Source organism: Canis lupus, chromosome Y (genome assembly GCF_048164855.1).
Source record: "Canis lupus baileyi chromosome Y, mCanLup2.hap1, whole genome shotgun sequence".
Classification (NCBI taxonomy): domain Eukaryota; kingdom Metazoa; phylum Chordata; class Mammalia; order Carnivora; family Canidae; genus Canis; species Canis lupus.
Window position 1 is genome coordinate 4,803,129 of NC_132877.1, and position 21,217 is coordinate 4,824,345.

Below are 21,217 nucleotides of genomic sequence, written 5' to 3' on the forward strand. Positions count from 1 at the left end.
GCAGGGAATACAGTGGTGGTTGCCAGGAGCTGAGTGGAGGGGGAAATGGAGAGTTTTGCTTCAACGAGTATAAAATTTCAGTTACAGAAGATGATTAAGTTCCAGAGACCAGCTGTGCAACATAGTGCCAAGAGTTAACAATATGTTATAAGGGCACTTCGGATTCTGTTAAGACAGTAAATATCACATAAGGTGTTCTTACCACAAAACAAACAAACAAAAACAATACAAGGAACAAAAGGGCACACTTCAGGACGTGTTGGAGATGTGCATGGTCCTGACCGTGTTGGTCGGATCTGTAGATGTGTGCATGTATCCAGGCTCATCATGTTGTAACACATTAAAAAATTAGTACCATTTTTAGTATGTCAGCTATACCTCAATAAAGCTGAAAAAATAAGAAGTAGAAGTCCAGCCACTAAAACCATTTACAGTATCAAAAGTAGAAATAGAAAAAAAAAATCATGTTAAATTCAAGGCTAAGAAGATACCAAATAACTGATGTGAGAATCAATGGGAGGAAACTCATGTTTTTTCTTTTCATTTCTGAAAGCAATAATATATCAAGAAAAATTGAGAAAAGCACTTTAATAAAGAAAGCTTGCCTATTTTTAAAAGTCACAACAAGATAATGGAAAAATTTTCCATTTAAAAATTGTTAATCTGTATTAAAGAAGTCTTGCCAAAAAAGAACTGGGAATCTTTCATGAATTTATAGGCACTGTTTGCCAACCTGATCCAATTTTTCTCTTGTTGAAACTGCTTCATTAATTTAATGTGCAAGAAATAAATATTTGATGTGCAATTAGTTGGAGATTATTATGGCCATAATGGAACCTTTCCAAATAAACAGCTGCTCCAGCACTTTAAATGCATGAAAAGCAAGGCACAAAATGGAAAATATAATGACACACCAGCTCTACAGAGGAAAAAAAGTTAAAATATTCAATTAGTGAGTAAGACGGCTGCTCATTTAGAAGTTTGGTGATGGTTTATCAAAGCAGAACAACAAAAACGCAGCCACACATTTAGCCAGATATTCATACACCTGAATCATTATGGAAATTCTCACCTGCAGATGTAATACATTCTTGCCCAAGAAGAAAATTTTATGGAAATAGATATTGATCCATTCTAGCAATTCTTCTCAGGTTATTCATTTTATGTATTTATGGATATAAGTCAACCTGTATTTGTTGAATTTGATTATTCTATGTTAGCACGTATATGCATGCTATTAGTGCCTATTTCTACATCTACATATAATTGCAATGATCCCACTTCAGGAGGGAATGTCCTGGAAACTTTCTGGAAATTTTCAACACTGGCTGGGTTGTTTTAATTTTGGAGAAGCCTTTGACGTTTCATAGCACCTGCTCAGACTCTGTGAAGGAATGCATTTAAGTACTTAATCTCCCCATGAGTTTGACAAAAATTGTACCTTGCTTTTGAGATACACCATAAGAATTGGAGTTAGTTGTCTTCCTCTACCAGGAGCCACCCGAGGGTAGAGATTGTGACAAATATCTCAGCATCTCCACATCCTGATAGAGATCCTGACACAGAGTTGCTCAGTGATGTTCATTGAAAGGCTGCCTGAAGGTATTTGCAATACAGAAGAGAAGGAGATAAACGTCTCCTCAGAAAATTGTTTGCTAAAATAAATAGATGATGTCTTTTATTTAGAGGGGAGCAAGAGGAAGCATTCTTCTCTCCATTCTCCTCCTCTTAGGGAGTCAACAGCAAAAGGGCATAGAGAGTTACTGGAACTGGCAAAATCCTTCCCAGGGCTGTGGAATTCTCACCTTGGGCCCCAACCACCAGGCTTTGGGGAAGCCAAGTAGCCACAGATAGGTAACACGCTAGTGCCTGCCAGCTGCCCAGCTGAGGTCCCAGACGGTCTTCCCCAGACATGAGACAGTCACATTTCTGATGACAGCCTCCAGCTATCCTTCCAGGAAGCCAGCTGTCACCACATGGAACAGAGACAAGCTGTACCCCCCTTGAGGCCAGCTCCAATTGCAGATTTGTGAAAAATTAAAAAATAAAAATAAAATAAATGGTTGCTGTTGATTTCAACCAGTAAGTATCAGAGTCTTGTTAGGAAGCAAAAAATGAAATACACATGCGCCAGACCTGGGGCCACATAATAAAGGTATTTTTAGCTAATAATATACAACAGCTATTCAAATGTTGGCACTGTTGCTACCGTTGCTACCCATAGCCTTGTCACTCTACATGGCACAGCAGGGAGAGGAGATGTAGTATAAACTCTCTTGTGTGAAACCAGACCTCGACTCTGTCCCTGCTGGACAAGACCTTCCGTTTTAGAGACAAAATAAGGACAAACACATAAATTACTGCCATAAAATAGTACACAGCAATGCTCTGCAAGTTATTCATACACGACTTGCATGCTATGAACCAGAACGTTGCCCTGTGCGCTAGAAAGGTGGACTGCATCATCGGGGAACTTGTATACATGTAGGTGTGGATTACCAACACGCCAGCAAAAGAATAAACCCACTACCAGTAAGGACAAGTGCAGAACCCGAGATGAACCAGGACCTCCGATGCAGTATCTGGGAATTCTTTGATAAAATGGTATTTACACAGTGACCCTGTGCCGAAAGGGGGCCGGCTTTGCCAAAGGGCCCAATCAGCAGCCAAAGTAGATGTTGGAGGGAAACTCTGAGACAGAATGCCAGGAGCGAGGGCAAAGCAGTGAAAGGAATATTTTTAGGAGGATGGGATAAGCTATGAGTGGGTCCCTGTAGGAAGGGGCAAGACACACGTGCATCCCTTGGGCCACTGGAAGGTGCTAGAACTGTATTATTTTGACTGCAATGGGAAGCTGCTGTGTGGTAGTAAGCAGAAGAGTCTAATAGTGATTAATATATACTGCTGACAAATTATGTCAACTGCCATGCGGTGGCTGGGCCAGAATAGAAACAGGGAGACCAGTTAGGGGGCAGAAGCCCCTCCTCATTATTCATGGACTCTATATTTGCAAATTCATCCACTTGCTGCAGTCTCTAAAATCCATACTGTCAGCACTTTGGGGACCAATCATGGACATAGAGCGTAGAAAAATTCAAGCACATGTCCGGTTGGGGTTGACCAAGCGGACACTCTGTTCTTGTTTCAGATCTCAGGCAATAAACAAGTGTCCTCTTTGGGGGGGGAAAACTGAGAAAACTCAGTGCCAAGTTTCCTATATTTCTCTGCCCTTTGTTTATGATGTCACTGCTGAAAACAACCCAGAGCATAGAGTTAAATTGCTGTTCAGTGTTTGGAAGTGCAAGAAGTCCGTGATGTATCTTATGGAGGATATCATGAGGTAGATACACTTCTTGCAGGCATGAATTGTTGGCCTTGGCCCCATGCGAATGACCAAAATAATCTGTTAAATATGGTGTCTTTGAACAGAAACACACTTACAACAAGGTTACCTATTGATTGGTTGATAAAAATGTGGTGACCAACGGCTCCCAGAAATCTAACTTGATATTCCAACCTCCAGGCATGGTTCCGTATTCGCTAATTTAGTGTTGACAGCTCTGTACAGACCATAACGACTGCATAATGAGAATTGACATTGTTTCACTAGGTCCATAGGGTAGGCAGAGGCTGTGGGGGTGAGAAGCGGCTGAGCTTGGTCAAGTGATGAGAATTGAGAGTGTCCTGGACGTCAGGCATGAGGAACCCAGCACTAGTCCCAAGCGTTGATATTGAGTATAAGTTAGGAAAAGATCCTTCCAACCGAGAAGACGAGAGTCACAGGTGGGCTTATGTAGAAGGAAGCATTTGAACTTTCAAAGGATAAGCCAATGGGCAAGAAATTTATTTCTTGATCACATGTACATATGCGTTTATCTGGGACCCATGTACAGTTCAGAAAATTTATGAGAAATTAGAGTCATTGCTTACAATATTTTTAAGGACTATATTTTGTTTGTACGTATCAAGAACCTCAACCCCTATCCGCAGCCAGCAAGTATTTTAACTCAAAGAAGTCATGGTACATGTAATAAAAACTGCCCTCGGAGTTAAGAAAAAAACTGTTAGCAAAGGAAATAAATGTTTTTCTCTTCGTAAAACTAAAACGCTGAGTGCTCAGTGGTTGAGCACCTACCCCTGGCCCAGGGCGTGATCCGCAGTCTCAGGATCGAGTCCCACATCAGGCTCCCTGCCTGGAGCCTGCTTCAGCCTCTGCCTATATCTCTGCCTTTCTCTCTGTGTGTCTTTCATGAATAAATAAATAAAATCTTAAAAAAAAAAAACTAAAAGGCAGAAATGAAGGTTCTTACATAGCAGCAGAGCCCAACTTTGCAGAAGTTAAGGTGCTTTATGCTATCAGCCACTAGAGAAAATCTAGATTAGAGAAACCAGTTTCTTTACAAATAATACTCTCCTTGGCACCACCACCCCGTCCTTCCTTCTCGCCTTCCCTCCACAATTTTATTTTTCAGTATTCACTGAGCAGTTCTGCTGTTTAATGGGCTGCTCTAGAATCTAGGAATACTGGAGGACTTTCATTGTGTTGGAGTGAGAGGCAGAGAAGGATCAAGCAAAAATATATTTCACTAGGTTATTGCTTTAAATGGGATAAAATGCCATGAAGAAAATAGAGTTACTTGGTACAGGGTAAGAGTGAGTGTGGGCCAATTCATAGGAGATGGTTAGGGAAGCAAACACAGAATAATGCTATTTATGGCCAGAGAAATAAAAAAGGAAATAACATTCTTTACTAGATGGTGCTTTTCTGTACAATTTCTCTCAATACACAGGCATCAGGGGCGCCTGGGTGGCTCAGTGGACTAAGCGTCTGCCTTTGGCTCAGGTCATGATCTCAGGGTTCTGGGGTCAAGCCCCATGTCAGGCTCTCGGCTCAGCTGGAAGCCTGCTTCTCCCTCTCCCTCTGCCCCTCCCTGGTGCTCATGTTCTATTTCACACTGTCTCTCTCAAATAAATAAATTTTCAAAAAAAAATACGCAGGCATCAATAATTTGTCTTTAACCAATATTTAGGTGTGGTTGTAACAATGAATTAGTTGACTACAGAAGAGAAAGTTGGGAATCATGTGGTGGGAAACATTAGCTATGAACCGCTGGCACCTCTGGTAGGAGATACTGTGCATCACCCATACCAGACGTGGTGGTTTTCAATATGGGGTCCTCAGTCCAAATGCATCAGAACCACCAGGGAACCTTATATAAGAGGCAGGTTCCACAGACCCAGTTCCAGTGTTACTATCAACAATCACATGGCGTGATGATCTGGCTCCCTTAAAGTTTGAGCATCACTGACTGTCTGGTTGCAGATTCCAAGTTTCTGGCCAAAAGTTGTTTGTTTATAGGCACAGCAGACGTAGCCTTGTGATCGTGAGTCACATTGGACCTTGTCACTTTATTTGAGAACTTCTGAGGCTTCCCACATTCTCAGGTGGTCTTCCTGGGAGAAGTCTGACTTGTGAATGGCAGCCTCTGCAGCCAGAACTTCCAGCCAAGTTTAAGTTCTGCTGGTGAAGTTAAAGCCTCTGAACTTCCCAGAGTCACACTGGAGCAGAGTATCAAAGGGGCAGCAAGTGCAAAACCATATAGCTGCCCACCTCCACTGATGTCCTAACCTGAGAATTTGGGGGTCAGACACACATATGTTGATAAGTCATTCCCATGAAGGAACGGGACCAGAGGTGACGGAGATCCTACTATGTGCCAAGACTTTTCAAAATACCTGTTAAAATATATTGATGAAATCCTCGCCAGCACAGTTTAGGGCCAGCTTTATTTTCTACATCCTCTAGGGAGACATCAGTTACCCAGTGGAAGAACAGATCCAGGTGACCCCTAAAGGTATTGTTTCATTATTTTATTCTAATGCCAAATTAAGAGTATTTTATGTACTCCTCATTGGCATCAACCATGAAAGATTTTAATCTGGCTTTCCTTAAATAATCCACCGTCCTCTCTCCTACTATTCAGTAACGTGTTCAAATACAAAACCACTGCCGAGATCTGAAAATGCACTTCATAACGTATATGGTGGTTTGTCAGTGGCAGCAGGCTAATAATGAACAGGAGGTACAGAGACTTGCCTCAAGAGTTATATACCTCATTTTTGCCTCATCGTATTTCGAGCAAAGTGTTCAGTTATAACAAGTAGATGTTAAATATTTAATGTATTTGTTGCTTTGGATAAAGTTGAAATTCTTGATATATACAAACTTTTTCCATCCATCCATCAATCCATCTTCCTTCCTTCCTTCCTTCCTTCCTTCCTTCCTTCCTTCCTTCCTTCCTTCCTTCCTTCCTTCCTTCCTTCCTATCGAAACATCATGGACACAGAAAAGTACCTGTGAATCAAGCTGTCCGCTTTGGCAGTCTAGGGAATACATTATAGCCTGCTCTGTCCTACTTTGTTTCTCTGCTCAAGGCTCAGGTTACAAATCCCCAGCCAAAGATAATTCATGGTGCTTCATCATACACTGTCCAATAGACATGTCAAAGCATTGCTATAATTTTATACATTTATAAAATATAAAAAAATACATATATATTATAATCTCTCCATTGACTTATATTCTGGTTGCTTATTAGTAAAACATTTGTCCAATGCCCTGAAACAACATTTCTGGCCAATTTTTATTAATTCTTTTTAATACATATTATGAGAATCACTGTATTTAATATCCCTATATTGAATATTTACCAATTTGTAATAAAACCATCTTTAACTGTATGTAACAGCATTCTGTATATAGTACATTAATGATTCAAATGCCTCCACATGTTGGTGTGTATGTGTACATACATATAAACATGTGGATACACACATAGATAAATGTATATGTATGTATACATACATATGTGTACATATAGAATTTTAAAAATTATCTATGATTTTGTAAACTCCATGCTCTAGCAGCAAACTATGACCACTAGTTGTATAGACTCTAAAGGATTTAATTCATTTATAGTCTATACGTAATTAACAATACTCAGCATGTTTTAATCACAGAATTTAGTTCTCCATTATTTTATACATTAATTCCCTTTCTATTCAGCAGGCATCCACTAGGGCCTGTCTTATACTCCTCTAGTTTACTGTAGAGTTTTTAAAACCCAAAAAGATTTAATAAAATACTATTTTACAAACAAGAGAATTAATTTCTATTAACTATCTGTTTGTCTAGTCTGTGGCTCATCATAAATCAAATAAAAGCATGATACCCTGGAGCAGAGAAGGACACATAATATACCCATCGTAACATGATTTTTATTACCTGCCTTTCCCTCCAGAGGAATACAGTGAGCGAATTAATGAAATCTGCTTTTATTACTGATTCATTGCATTTGAAATGAAGAAGCAACTCTGGATGTTCGAGAATTTAAATTGGAAATAGACTAGGAATTCTGAAGTTGGTTGTAGGGAAGGAACAGGGGAAGACAAAGAGGATGGTTTCTGACGAGGTGGATTTTGAAAGTGGTAGGTAGGTGGGTTAGGGGGTGGTTTGTAACCAAAGCATAAAAACCCTCAGCCTGATACTTTTAGCATGAAGTCAAGGATGGCTGTAGGAAAAGCAAATCAACTGCTAAATGCAGGCCTGTAGATTGAAGGACCCCATGGAGCCTTTAGCCCTACGTGTACCCACCAAACTGGGACAGTAGTCTAGACCCTTCTAGAAGTGGGGCACACAACATGCAGGTTATTTCCATTTCTTCCCTGCCCTCAGGATTTAGCTTTCCCTAGGATATTCCTCAGCTAAGGCAAGCAACCTTGGACAAAGCACCATAGGTTCATATTGAAGACTCCATTGTGTGTGTGGAGGGGAGGTAGATAGGGGGATAGAGGCTGTAATTCAGGTTGTCTGTGTGTCCTCCGGGTTTGCTGTTACTTCTGAATGTAATGTCATTCTCTCCTGCTGGGAAGGCAAGGATGGGTATGTTTCTGCAACACAGTGTAGGACGGGCATAAGGAGGTACCTCATTAATACTTGTTGGATATATGGAAGCTGGTAAATGAATGTGTTGAATGGGATGCATGGATGGTTCATGGAATGCAGTTGGAGAAAAATGAGAAATAGTTGATCACACTGTTCTGAGGTTTTTTTAAGAGTACATATCAAACAAGGTGGTCCCTTCTGAGAAATACTGGATTGCACAAAGCCTCTGGGATCAGGTCTTAAGCTCTGTGATTCCTTGAACATTCTGCTAGACCAGAATCTTCTACCTTTGTCTACAGAACAAGACAAGCTCTAGATGATTTAGTATCTATCACCTGGTGAGTGGAGGCCCAATGAAACCCTCCCCGCTTCCCTGCTGAGCAGCCTCCCTTGTGTCAAATGTACCCACTTTCTCGCTTTCCCTTCTTGTTTGAAAGTTATGCACTTCCAGGGACGCCTGGGCGGCTCAGTCGGTTAAGCATCCAACTCTGGTTTCACCTCAGGTCATGATTTCTGGGTCATGAGACAGAGCCCTGCATTGGGCTCTGTGCTCAGCATGGAGTCTGCTTGAGATTCTTCCCCTCTCTGTTCCCCTCTGCCTCTCCCCCCTCCCAGTGCATGCTCTCTCATTCTAAAATAAATAAATAAAATCTTAAAAATAATTTTAAAAGGGCAGCCCGGGTGACTCAGCAGTTTAGCTTCACCTTCAGCCCAGGGCGTGATCCTGGTGTCCCGGGATCAAGTCCCACATCGGGCTCCCTGCATAGAGCCTGCTTCTCCCTCGGCCTGGGTCTCTGCCTCTGTGTGTGTGTGTGTGTGTGTGTGTGTGTGTGTGTGTCTCTCATGAATAAATAAATAAAATCTTTAAAAAAATAATTAAAAAAAAAGAAGTTAGGCACTTCTTTAAATTTAGGCAAGAGTGTATTTGGTTAAATTGCGAATGTTATAAAACCTTGCTTTATCTTGTTTCATTTTGCTCTTGGTACCTGATGTTGCATCTAGATAAACACTCAATTTGACCACGTAATAAGAAATAATCATCAATGTGGCACAGGAGGGGAGTCCCAAGGCACTGGAAGTTTATGAAAGCATCAAGGAAGCAGATGTTTGGGCAGCTCTAAGAAGGGAGGTCAGAAAAGCTGATGGAGATGCTGTAAAATTTGACCCTGTCATTCTGCTAAGACCATCCCTGGTGATGGTAAAACTCATAAAGATTAATTATACTTTAAAAGCAGGTAGTCGTACAGATGGGAAAGTGAGCTTCCCAGGCTGGCATGTACAAAGAGGGTCCCAGTTACAGAGGTGAGGCCACGAAGAACTGTCAAGTGAAGCCAAATGAGTAGTTAGAGGGATCAGAGAGGATGTGTCAAGATGTGTTTCAGCATGGAAAATTTAAAACGCTGAACAAAGGTGCAGTGATCCATCACAGGGGCTGAAAAGCAGCCAGGAAGTCGAGGAGGCGACGGACGGAGTAGAGGTGCTGGAAATGATTCTAAGAGTTTTCCTCAGGGGCCACCAAGGATGTTTTGTTAAGTGTTGGGTAACCTCTGCAGGGGGAGGCCAGAGAGCATGTTAGCCTAACCTGGCGGGACTGCAGTGCATGTACGGTGCCGTTCACGTGCACCTGGAGATGACCGTCAGACAATCCAGGAACAGCCAGCTAGGAAATATAATGTAATTTTTATCATCGCCAAATAGCACATTGGGTGTGTGCTTCTCGGCAGCCGTCACAGTGACCTGCAGTTGAGATGCTGCTCAGGGATCTTCATCCACAAACTCCTACCAGTGGAAATGCTCCCACAGCCACGTGCTGACTGCGCGTCTTCACCATCTCGTGTTAACACGGTGCTTACAGCTTCACAGGTCTTCACATACATCTACTCACTTACATACGGATCCTCCACTATTCTCTGGGGCCGGTGCCAGTCTCGTTTCCCAACAAGCACACTGAAGCTCAGGGACATGTCCCAGTAAAGGTGAACAATTCCAAGGGGAGTCACGACCGCCCCACGGAAGGTCAGGCTTGGAAGGCCGTGAGCCTCATACATCACTATTGCAGAGGAGAACGCAGCAGGTGCGTAAAGGGGAAACGTACCTTGGGGATGTCTCATAGCACACCTGGCTAAAATTGCTTCATTGTTTAAATATTTTAAAAGCACATGATTTGGGGGGGGGGGGGTTCCCTGGGTGGCTCAGTGGTTCAGTGCTTGCCTTCGGCCCAGGGCGTGATACTGGAGACCCAGGATCGAGTCCCACGTCGGGCTCCCTGCATGGAGCCTGCTTCTCCCTCTGCCTGTGTCTCTGCCTCTCTCTCTCTCTCTCTCTGTGTGTGTCTCCCATGAATAAAATCTTTAAAAATAAATAAATAAATAAAATAAAACCACATGATTTAAAGGATGACTACAACTGAAAGTTCATACCCAATAATTTTATTGACAGGGCAAAATAGGGTGGTTTTTCTCTTCTTTTGATTCTTTGTCAGAGCACAGTCTGTTTACTCTGACCTGTCAAATGCAGACGGCCTACTCTCTAGCCCGACCCGGCCCCGCTCTTTCTCTCCCTACTGCAAAGATGACCTTTTCTATCCACTTCCAAACAGTGCTTGTAAAGTGCACATTGCACCCCCCCCCCCCTTTTTCCTCAGCGTCATTCCATAGCACTTTCTCATCTCGCTTCCTGAAGGGGCTCACGTCCCTGGTTTTATTTCCAAATTGTGATTCCCGGCTCCACATTTTATAGTATTTTACTTTGTGCATTCAACTACTGTAAAATGATTTCCTATTGCCTAGTTTGGGGGCATAGATTTGTAGCAATTTGCCTTGTTCTCATTTTTGTTTTTTATAGGTTCTTCCCAGAAGGCAGTTTGCTGACGTTTATAGAGTTTGGTGTATTACGGGCGAGTAAGATGTGCTTTGCATAAGGACATTCCTATCATTGTTCTCCAAGGTAATGCTGCGTAGGCTCCAGGGGCCACACCAAAATGGAGTGGGAGGTATGAATCATTTCTACTTTGATTTTTTTCGATGTATCAAAAAGGGACAAGGACATATTGTTGTGCAGCTGATAAATCCAGAAACTTTTTTTTTTTTTTTTCAAATGATGAGGAAGAGAATGCCCTGATTGTGTGCTGCATTCAGAGAAGGGAAGTTTTTGGGCAAACATCATGAATCCTCTGGCACTGTCAGAGAATATCAGATTGACTAAGGGCAGCCTCGGAGGAAGGAGAGAAAGGTGTCCTACAATCGTATGCAGTTGTCAAGAATGAATCATCCAGTAACTCTTCATATGGAGCCTCTCAGTAGGGGATATAAAAATAGAAGGAGACACTAAAAATCCACTCTGTCATTCTTTTTCCCTGCCAAACTGTTTCACCAAATACCAGATAGAAGAAACTCTGAAAATAGTGGCAAGATCAAGGTCTAGTGTTGGAAAGGAAATATTCCTGTGTAGAAATGTCTGGAAACTGGAAAAAAAAGAAAAAAGGCAAAATGCTTCCCTTGAGTTTGTTGATGCTTGACATAAACCTGTGAGAAGGCTTTCTGAGTCAACAAAGTTTATTGGGGTTTTACAGATACACACTTCCTAGACCTTCAAGAATACGTTAATTGAGAGACCATAGGATGCTATATGCCTGCCTTCTCTAGAGAATATATTACAGAGATTCCCATTTGAGTAGAGTTTCTGCAATTTTGCAAGTGAATTATTGTTCATATCCTCTACTGTCAGTCATAAAAGCCCACACAATAAGACATTCCTTGAATTTTAGTTAGGTGGACGTGACAGCGAGTGCAAGGGAAGGGAGAGACCGGTTTCTACACATAAATGTGTGTTTTCTCTTAGGAGCAAAGGATAATATACCAATGAATCTCTCTTCGGCTTATCTCTCAACAAATGTTGACCTACATTCTCCACCCAAGTTTCTCAAGCTCCTGAATATGGCTACATAGAAGCACCAAATTTTTCAGAGTTTTCTGATAGATTACATCCTAATTTATCTTTATCTTTTTGTCTTGTGGTTTACTTCATCCAAGAGTTGACTCCTAACTGTATGGTTGTCAGCAGATACGACATCAGATGAATGAACAGGCTTGTCTTTCATTGAGGTTATGCATGCCTCATTTTCCCGAGAGTCTCCAATTTCTTGAGGTGTGTAGAAATCCTTTTCTCAGTTATGTTGAGGACAATTCTAAGATGAGGCAGGCTAACTGCTCAACCCATCTTTGGGCATCCTGCAGTGGTCCATATTTTCTAGGTGGTTCAGCAAAGGGGAGACATCCACATAATATACTATAGGTTAACAACACATTATATTTATGAAGAAAAACGAAACAAAAGTAAAAACAAAAGTGCAAGTGCTATCGACTGAACCATTTGGGATGGTGAAAGTTGATCGTTAAAGGATTACATCGCTTAATGATTTGGAAGGGACAGATGTTCCTCTAGTATTCGTAGATGACTCAGAAATAGCTGGCAGCCAGCAGAACTGCCAGGTCACTAAATTTGAATATCTCATGTTCCCAACTTCTTTTTTTTCTTCCCAACTTCTAAATGAACCCTGACACTCTCTCATGCACTAAGTCTTTCTCCTCATCATAGACAATTGTCATCCTGATTGCTGCCATCTATATTGGGTTGAGATCAGAATTCTTCGAGGGTTTTTTTGTTTATTTGTTTTTTAGAGTAGCTGTTACCGTGAAATGACCCTGCATACCTGTTGAAAATACATATTTGGACCTAAGCCACATACTATATCTAATTCAGATATTCAGTCTTATTCCTTATTCAACTTTGGTCATGATGACAATGAGAGTGTTAATATCTGATAGTTTTCTGGGTATCTTCTTCCATGCAGACATGAAGCTGAGAACATCTCATCCACAAGTACACATCGGGGGCTCTGGGTAACCAGCACATAGGATCACAGTCACACCACAGAAGGATCTTCAGCACAATGTTGGAATATGAAAGGGATATGACTACTCAGTGTAAAAGAGGTAAGTAAATCATGGTGCCTGTGTAAACTTAAATTATTATGCAGCTGTTAAGAATTATGTTTCCAGGGACTCCTGGGTGGCCCAGTGGTTGAGCATCTGCCTTCAGCTCAGGGTGAGGTCCTGGAGTCCCAGGATTGAGTCCTGCATGAGACTCCTACAGGAAGCCTGCTTCTCCCTCTCCCTGTGTCTCTGCCTCTCTGTGTTTTTCATGAATAAATAAATACAATCTTAAAAAAGAAAAAGAATTATGTTTCCAATTCATGGGGTCATGGGTAAAGTTCAAAAACAGAATATTAATTTGGAAATACAGGCTATAGCAGTATATAGAATTAAATTTAGAAAGATATATACCTGTATATCTACATGACCTATGGACACCTCTATTTACCCACATTTACACACTTCCCCCATCACACTTAGAAAAAGAAAAGGAGGGGATGGTGGCAAAAGAGTATGAAAGGAAAAATACTCAGAATCTCAAGAGATAAGAACGAATCACTATCTATCTCAGGTAAAGACATTACCCATTACTTTTATTTTCTTCTTTGCTTTTCAGATTTCTTTTTTTTTTTTAAATATTTTATTTATTTATTCATGAGAGACACAGAGAGAGGGGCAGAGACATAGGCAGAGGGAGAGGTAGGTTCCCTGCTACTCCCTGCAGGGACCCCAATGCGTCTTGATCCCAGGACCCCAGGATGACAGCCTGAGCCAAAGGCAGAGGCTCAGTCACTGAATCACCCAGGCGCCTGCCTTTAAGGTTTCTAAAATAAAATTAAATATTATCTCAACTTGAAATTTTGTAAAAATCAAAAATATAGGACCGTGGTGAAACTGCAGATTTTCAGAGAAGCATGGGATAGGAGTCCAAACCTGCCTAGGATAAAGGAACACTGCCCCAAGTAAGACACCCATAGTGTGCGGGTTTTCTGACTGATGTAACACTGGAGGCTTCAGGCGATGGGATGTGAGATTCAGCGCCTGCTTTGGCTAACGGAAAGCAGGGAAATGCAAGCCTCTAAGAATCGAGATCAGGGATAAGAGGCTTCCTCTGAAGCAAGCCCAGCGTGACCGCTGCCTCCCCAGCAAGTCCCTGTTACTTAGCATGGAGACATGGAAGTGTCACCACGTAACTCACCCGTGGAACAATACCAGCCTGCCTCAACTGAGCCCAGGAAGTCTGGTGTATCAGAAGCAAGTGAGTCTCCTCTCCAGTGGTGATTATTCCGCAGACACATGCCACGGTGTTTTGCTACCACGGTCTTCTCTGGAAGCTACTCTTGCCATGTTGGTGAGGGAACAAAGCAGCGTTCCCTTTGGATGTGTACAAAGAAAAAATAAACTGTTAAATCCATAGCTTAAATGCACACCCAAAGAGCTCTGCTTTTACGTCATTAGTGCTATTGCGCACAGCATTCTGATTCCAAGGTGGCAGTCTAGTACGAAACTTCGATGATCTCGATTATACTTCAGCAAATGCTGCCCTCTCCGTGATGTCTGACAAATGGCCCAGTTGCCACATGGCATCCGTTTGACATGGTCGCCTGGGAGACCGAAGTTAAGAAAACATCAGTGTGCCTCGTAATCAGGCACCATCATTTATCAGGAACTGATCTCCAAAGATATAGAGATGGTGGTAGTGACATTTGAGGAAAGACACTGCCCGGGATCGATTTCTGTCAGCTAAAGAAAGCAAAGATATTCATTTCTTAACTTAGATGTCTCTTTGGACCAACTGTCAGGAAAATTAGACTTCTCACGCTACCTGATAAAGATGTTTGCTCCATTTTTGGAAGTTTTAAAAATTGTGTTTAAAAATTTATTTTATTTATCTGAGAGCGAGAGCAAGAGAGCGAATGAGAGAGAAGGAGCACCAGCAGGGATGAGGGGCAGAGGGAGAGGGAGAAGCAGACTCCCCGCTGAGCAGAGAGCCTGACGTCGGTCTTGATCCCAGGACCCTGAGATCATGACCTGAGCTGAAGGCAGATGCTTAACCCACTGAGCCGCCCAAGTCCTCCCCCAATTTTTTTAAATAGCTGAGATCCTTTTCTTTCACACACACAAAAGTATATAATCTTAGAAACTTGCATATATTTTAATGCTACCATTTTGACTGCTATTAAGTTAAATCTTGGAAACTGTAAAAAGCATTTAAAATTATTTAGCTGTTGTCCTTAGGTTTTAATCCCTTTCCCCGTTAATTTCTTTCTTTCTTTCTTTCTTTCTTTCTTTCTTTCTTTCTTTCTTTCTTTCTTTCTTTCTTTCTTTCTTTCTCTCTCTCTCTCTCTCTCTCTCTCTTTCTTTCTTTCTTTCTTTCTTTCTTTCTTTTTAAAGATTTTATTTATTTATTCATGAGAACACACACAGAAAGAGAGAGAGAGAGAGAGGCAGAGCCGCAGGCAGAGGGAGAAGCAGGCTCCATGCAGGGAGCCCTGGGTCTCCAGGATCAAGTCCCAGGCTGAAGGCGGCACCAAACTGCTAAGCCACCCGGGCTGCCCTTTCTGTTAATTTCTGTTGTAAATATATTTTCTTATGTCTGATGATAGCACACACCTGGACAGTTTTTCTCATTGTGCTATCTCTTCTGTCCTACTTGTAAATGGTGGGCTCTCCTAACACCCCATGCACGGCCTCCATTACTCCACCAGCTGCTCTGTCTCCACATCAGTGTTATCTATCCCCATGGTCATACGTCGCCTTTGTATCGAGATGAACCCCCGTTCTTGTCAGCAGCCCTGAACTCATCTCTAAAATCCTAAGTCCAACTACCTAATTGATATCTACCCTTGGATGCCTATGAGGCAACTCAAAACTAACACGTCCAACATAAAGCTGTTGATTCTGTACTGCACACAAACATACACTCTCTCTTCCCAGCTTCTCCATCTCAGTAAACAGCAGGTGAACTCACACTTACACATTTGGTTCCTGTCTTGCTGTCCCATCACACCCATTAATACACCATATCAATAAGACTGTCCACTCCATTTTTAAATTATAGTCCAAGGGCACGTAACTGGCTCAGTCACTAAAGCGTGAGACTCTTGATCTCAGGGTTGTAAGTTTGAGCCCTATATTGGGTGTGGAGATCATTTAATAATAAAATAAAATATTTTAAAATTTAATTAATTACTAAACCTGTCCAATTTCCTTCATGCCCACCACCAACACCTTACCCCTAGCTGCCACCATCTTTCATCTTTGCAGTTATAAGACCTTCCAAGGGCTCTTCCAAGACCCACTTATCCTCCTCTACAATCCAGTAATTATTAACCAAACATTATAAATTTTGTTATAAATTATTATTCCATCTCAAGCCCCCCCACCCCTGTGCTTCCAACCACAATTAAAACAGAAGTGAAACTCATGCCTCACATGACTTGCCTTTACCTACCTGTCCAGGCTCATTCCCCACTTATTGTCTCTCAACCATGGTGTGTTGCACCACTGGCTGATTGTTTTCAGCTTCTCAAACATAAGGCACAAAAAAATTTCATAAAGTTGTTTTCAGGAGTAAAGACGGTGGTATACATTGAGTACTAACAGCAATAGTCACATGGCCACTCAATACATTTATTTTTTCACACAGCATTCAATAAATATTAGCCAGGTAATATTAAGTATCCCATTATCTGGGATATGAACTAGCTTGTTTTAAATCATGTCATAATTAGGCAGTATTTCTGCCATGTGGGGACTGTATCCAATTTCTAAATCATCATTGCTGCCTCCAAACTGAAGCACGTCAGATAGCCAGCCCCTTCCCTTTATTCTCAAAAGTCTATAGTTTAGGGGCACCTGTTTAGCATCAGCCTTCAGCTCAGGCCGTGACCTGGGTCCTGGGATCGAGTCTCATATTCCTCCACAGGGACTCTGCTTCTCCCTCTGCCTGTGTCTCTGCCTCTCTCTTGGTGCCTCTCATGAATAAGTAAGTAAAATCTTTATTTAAAAAAAAGTGTATAGCTGAAAATTACCGCTCTTGCTCATGTCTTTCGGTGAACACATATACATACACATTTATGTTGGGTATTTATCCAGGAGCGGCAATGTGGGGACACAGAGTAAACATGTGTTCAACTTTGTAGATGATGGCTTCTCAAAGTTCCTTTTTCCAAATGACATGCATACACTATTTTTTAGGTCTAGTCAAATGGTTTTCAAATTAGCTATGTTGAAAAGTAATTCTTCCAGAATATAATCCATATGACAAAATGTATTTGTATTAGCTCAAAAGATTACTATAATTATGAAGAAATGTATCAGCATAAAAATTATTATGAAGAAATGCATCAGCATAAAAATTATCTAGGAATTACAAATTACATATCACTCAGCATTTGTATTATATGTATCATTATTGGGAATATCTCATTATTTTAATTGCAACCAATTACTCCGGTTGGCATAGTCACAGCAAGCAGTATTATATATTTTAGGAATAAATTAAATATATCATCTAAGCGTTCATCGTAACACTCTGCCTTCGCATTCATTAAAGGATCAAAGTTTCCATTAATGCTCACAGGAATTTTGAATCCACATAAATATATCATTAGGCTGAAGGTGAACATCTTTAAGGTAGATTTACCAGCAGTCTGGAATGTTCAACTGATGGCTAATGTGCATTTCTACTGTTAATTTATCATGTGCAGTTATGACAGGCTGCAATATCCATGTCGACTGGACCAACTGTAAGGTTTCAGGATAACTACCCTCAGATGATATTTTGTAATGGTTTTATTGGGTTTTTATTGTTGTGAATCCAGTACTTTACTATTGATTCCCTAGGTCAATAAATTATTTTCCAGTTTCTCAAAGTAGACAAATCTATTTATTCAGCGAGAGAAGTGACCATTTTGAAAACAATTTTCAATAATAATATCCTGAGTTTTAAGACAGAGTTTCAAAGATTATAGTATAAAAGTTGAATTTAGGGGCACCTGGGTGGCTCGGTTGGTTAAGCGTCTGCCTTTGGCTCAGGTCATGATCTCGAGGTCCTGGGATTGAGTCACCCCTCATTCATGCTTTCCCTCTCACTCTGTCTCAAATAAGTAAAATCTTAAAAAAAAAAAAAAAAAAAAGTAAAAAAGTGAAAGTTGACCTTAATAATGCCATTCTGCTGGACTTTACCTACTGAAAGGAAAATCCTTAGAGTTCTCCCTCTATGGTTTGGTGCCCATAATTTACATAAATTTTGTTACTTTGTTTCATTAGTGATGTTTGTTCCTACTCTTTAAGCTGTATGCAGTACACTGCGCAGTTACTGCGTGCTTGATTCCTTGCTGCGGTTAACGTGCAGATCTGATCACTAGTTTTCACTTGGCACTTCTCCTTCATTGTTCAAGCAGACTCTAATTGCTCAAACCGCCAACGTTTAGCGAAATTCGTTGTCCTCCTGTCTTTTCCAACGGCTTTTGACTGGTTTTCTCTTGTTTGTGTCATTTCTTGTCTGGTGTTCAGTTGGGGCTCACTAATTTATACAGATTAAGAAGTAAATCCTACAGGAGCCTCTGGGTGGCTCAGCGGTTGAGCGGCCGCCTTTGGTTCAGGTTGTGATCCCGGGTCTAGGGATCAAGTCCCACATGGGCTCCCTGTGAGGAGCCTGCTTCTCCCTCTGCCTGTGTCTCTGCCTCTCTCTCTGTGTCCCTCATGAATTAATAAATAAAATATTTAAACACAAAAAGAAAGAAAGAAATCCTACAAAAATAAGAATACATTTAGTACAGGCTTAATATTGGGGGAAATGACTAATTTAGCATCATTTCCTAGAATCTGTGCTTTTCTTTCCCAGTATTGATTTAGAAGTAGGTAGAAAATAAAATCCATTTGGAACATGCACTAACCCTAACGTTAATATAACCTTCTTCTTGATACTATCCTAATCAACTGCCAACCCAAACCCAGTGTCTTCATCCAAAATATTACAGTCTGGATGGCTTATAAATAAGACATTTATTTCTCACGGTTCTAAGGCTGGAAGTCCAAGATCAAGGTATGAGCAGGTGTCTGGTGAGACCTGACTTCCTGGCTTGTAGTCTTCAGGCTGTGTCCTCTCTCTGGAGACTCTTTGTAAGGTCACTAATCCCATTCATGAAGTCTGCACCTCCTCCCTCACCTAATCACCTCCCAAAGGCTCCTACTTGCAAATACCATCCCACTGGGTTCTAATTTGCATTTTGGACACAAAATATTCAGTCTATAGCATCAAATTTTAAGCCATAAAACATGACCATGAAGGAATCAGAACACCATGGCTATATTTCTCTATGTTATTTCTTAGATGGATACAAACAATGGTATTTTATAAAAATTTGACATAAAATAGCTATTTCTAAAAGAGCTGTGAGTTCCAATACCTTGTCTTTGCATTATAAAAAGGTCCCATTTTTAAACACAAGAACCCTAGCAGTGTATAATTTGTCTTTATATCTTGGCTTTATATCTGGGGCAGGAGGTACAAGGGCTTTGAAGTCTGGCAAATATGAGCTTAAAACCAAGCTCTGATAAGAGACTTGAAGTCAATCACTTTACCTCTCTAATAGAATGGCTGCCATTCCATCCTCTGTAGGACATAGATAATACCATCAACAAAATTTGTAAAGTGCTTAAAGAGTGTGAGACAAACTGCCCTTATAAATGGTTGTACCAGTTTACCACCATCCAGTGCCATATGGGAATTCCACTGACTTCTCTCCTTCAGGCCCCATATCCAATCAGCTGGTAGGTCTTAGCGTCTGATCTGGAACGGAGGCAAGAATGGCTATGCAGTGGAAGCTCCAGGTGCCCAAGTGGGAAGTTTTGTGGCTGATGAGATGCTGCCGAGAATCTGGGAGCCTCTAGTCCACAGAGAACCCAAGGGTTGTATTTGGTTAAAGTTGGTCTTTACTCTAAGGGGGGAGGATCTTTGAATGTGTTCTTCCCTTTGGTTATCTGTTCTATCTTCACCCTTGCCTCCCTTTCTTCCTGTCTGGATTGGCACATGTCTACTGTTTCAAATCCCAGTATGGAACTTCTTTTTTCTCTATCACACTTCAGTTCTTTGTAAATTGCTGGTTCATCACAGACATAAATTTCTCCAGGAAGCTCGACTTCAACCTATCATTGACTAATGGTGTTCTGAGTGAAATCACATGTACTTAAATGAGAGACATCCATCCCTCCAATAGCTTTCAGAAATGTCTCTGTGTCTCCCATATACCTGGCATCTCAAACACAGAAGTGGCCTCCTCTTTCTTTCTCTCTCTCCTTCCTTCCTTCCTTCCTTCCTTCCTTCCTTCCTTCCTTCCTTCCTTCCTTCCTTCCTTCCTTCTTTCTTTTTTCTTTTCTTTTCTTTCTTTCTTTCTTTCTTTCTTTCTTTCTTTCTTTCTTTCTTTCTTTCTTTCTTCTTTTTTCTTTCTTTCTTTCTTTCTTTCTTTCTTTCTTTCTTTCTTTCTTTCTTCTTCTTTTTTCTTTCTTCTTTCTTTCTTTTAGGAATGGCCTCCACTTAACAAAAATTCTGTCATTCTCTTTGCGATGTTCCCACCCTTCACCATCTTCCCCCTTCTAAGACCCCTCTCCCACCAGCCTTGGATGTTCCCCTGAATAACCCACTCTATTTGAGGACTCATGGATCATGTTTTACAGAAACAAGGCCCAACAAGACTCACTGAATGACATAAGAATGTGAGAAATAGAAAGTATACGCAGGGCTGTTTTTGCCATGACTTGAATGAACAGTGTTTACAGCTTAGTCTGTGTAGCTTCTTCCACTCCCGCCTAGAATTGGCTTCCTTTTTCTTCTTTCCTTTTTTTTAGTGAGTTTCCTCATTTCCCCAAAGACTTATTTAATCATAGATATTGTAGCACTTAATTAATTTCTATTGAGTATGGTCTCAAAATATCTCAGACTTAAATGCAGGGTCTACTGTTTTCCATCAATGACTTCCTGGCAAATATTGAGTTATTTACCCGCAGAGCAGGAAACATACACAGCCTCATTAATCTCTTCTCTGCTATCCCAAAGTCCCCCTCCTCCCAGAACTCAGTGTGAAACATATTGAGTATCCAGTCTCATATATTATTTAGAGAGTACCATTGATTTATGCAACTTTTCCTGGGTCAGAAGTCTGGTGATTCATTGGCCCCATATTCAGTTTGACTGCGGGAAGAGTAACCGTTTGTGAGAATACTATTTCTCAATGCATGAGACTGTTGTAGTGGGTTCATCTGCTTTTGGCAAAGAAGAGCTCTCTGTAGGGATAACAACCTGAAACACATGGACTACTTGGGGAATAAACTT

The 21,217-nt window shown here is 41.1% G+C and overlaps 1 protein-coding gene across 1 annotated transcript in view; it reads right to left on the minus strand.

Moving 5' to 3' along the window:
• Positions 1 to 21,217, minus strand: part of LOC140629080 (patatin-like phospholipase domain-containing protein 4) — a 142,857-nt gene that overhangs the window by 51,964 nt on the left and 69,676 nt on the right. The gene's annotated exons all lie outside the window — the stretch shown is intronic.